We start from the raw sequence: 2,122 nt of genomic DNA on the forward strand, positions 1-2,122 counted from the left end.
CAACTTGGGTGTGGTGGAGGCTGTGAATAATTTTGGTTCACGGTCCCCACCAGTGTTGGTTCTGTTGAGGCATTTTGTGTTACGGTGTTTACAGCTTAATATAGGTTTCAAGGCTAGGCATGTTCCTGGGGTGGAGAACAACATTGCTGATGCATTATCACGTTTGCAGATGGAGCTGTTTCGGAGGTTGGCACCGGGGGCGGAGACCCAGGGCGAACGGTGCCCAGCAGTCTTGTGGGATCTGGTAACGGAGGTGTGATTGATTTAATCAAGGCGTCTCTCGCCCCGGGTACGTGGGGTGCTTATGTGGCTGCTTGGCGAGAATTTCGGGAGGCGGAAAGGTTGGCTGGAGAAAAGATCTCGGAGGTAGACATTTTGCTGGGTCACATGATGAGTTTGAGGGAAAAGGGTTTAGCTGGTGGATCCATAGGGAGAAAGATGGCGGGTATATCGTTCTTCCTTAGGCTGAATGGTAGGGTTGATGTGTCCAAGTGTTTTGTGGTAAGGAAGGTGCTAGCAGGCATGGTTAAAGGGATAACTAGCAGGGATGGCAGAAGACCAGTGACGCCGGTAATTTTGGAAGGTTTGTTGCGGGCCACAGACGTGGTATGCTCTTCCAGTTTTGAGGCAGTACTTTTTAAGGTCACATTCATCATAGCATTTTTTGCAGCTCTGCGAGCAGGTGAATTGGTTTGTGTATCCAAGAAAGGAGGGGGTGGCTTGCAGCGGGCTGACGTAAGTTTAGGAGAAGGTTTGGTGAGGTTGCTGGTACGGAGGTCTAAAACGGATCAGAAAGGAAAGGGAGCGTGGATCTTGTTGAAGGGCTTGCCTGGAAGTGTGGTGTGCCCATTAAAAGCGTTGGAAGATTATTTGGCCATTAGGCCAGAACAAGGGGGTCCACTGTTAGTGCACCAGAACGGGGGGGCATTGTCAAGGTTTCAATATTTGCGGGTCTTTCGGATGTGTCTCAAGCAGCAAGGGTTAGAAGGGGGGCAGTATGGAACGCATTATTTTCGCATTGGGGCTGCGACGGAAGCAGCACGCGTTGGGCTCGCGGTAGCAAAGATACGGAGGATTGGGCGCTGGAAGTCAGACAGTTACCGGACATACATCAGGCCGGATTTGGTAGGGGAGAATGTTGCGCTAGATTAAACACTTTGCCTTTGTTTTTCTTTTTTCCCACCATGTTTTTGCCTCCTCAGATTTCGTGGTAATTTGGATCGTGGGAGATTCAATGGTACACTGGGCGGGGAAGAGGGCGAATTCGCGCCCCTACGGAAAGAATTTAGGTTTGAGTATGGAGCAGGTGGAGGTAACGTGGTGGGGGATGAGAGGGATGCGGTGGGGACGGCTTTTTCCGCTGTTAATTTCTAGGGCCAGGGGTAGGAGGGCACCGGACATCATCATTATTCATGTTGGGAGTAATGATGTGGCAAAATTGCGGTCGATTGATTTATTTCAGCAGATTAAGCAAGATTTGGCGCGCATGTTAACGTTTTGGCCAGGGGTGCAATTAGTTTGGTCCGAGATAATATGCAGGTTGGTTTGGAAAGGTGCGCGTATCCCGGGGAGAGTTAACAAGACGAGGAAGAGGTTAAACAGGAAGGTGGGGAATTTCGTGGTTCAATGTGGGGGTTGGGTCATTCGTCACCCGCAGTTTAGTTTTAAATTGGGTGGATGGTTTAGAGAAGATGGGGTACAGTTGTCGGATGTGGGGGTGGACATGTTTAATAATGAGTTACAGGAAGGTTTGGAAGAGGTCATAAAGGGTATGGCGATACGGGTCTGATTTAAGGGGGTTAAACAGGCCCGTTGGTGGCGGCAGTTGGGGGGGGGGGTAGGTGCTTGTCCCCCAGAAGTGGCTCGGGGCTGGTTATCGGGGGGTTTTGAAGCGAGGGGGCAGGTCACCGGGACGTACTTCCGGGTGCCCCCTTTGCGTTGCACAGCTCTGAGCATTCTGGCGCGGACAGGTGGTACGCTATCCCCATTTGTGTTAATAAATAAACCGCGGCCTTTTACCTCCATATATGTGTCCTCTTGTTATTTGTATGTCTTTATGTAGAGGGTTCATAGGAGAGGGGGGGGGGAAGCTCGCGCCTCCTTGGTCATGCAGTTTACGCAG

This window comes from Ascaphus truei, chromosome 4 (genome assembly GCF_040206685.1).
Source record: "Ascaphus truei isolate aAscTru1 chromosome 4, aAscTru1.hap1, whole genome shotgun sequence".
In the NCBI taxonomy this organism is placed as follows: Eukaryota; Metazoa; Chordata; class Amphibia; order Anura; family Ascaphidae; genus Ascaphus; species Ascaphus truei.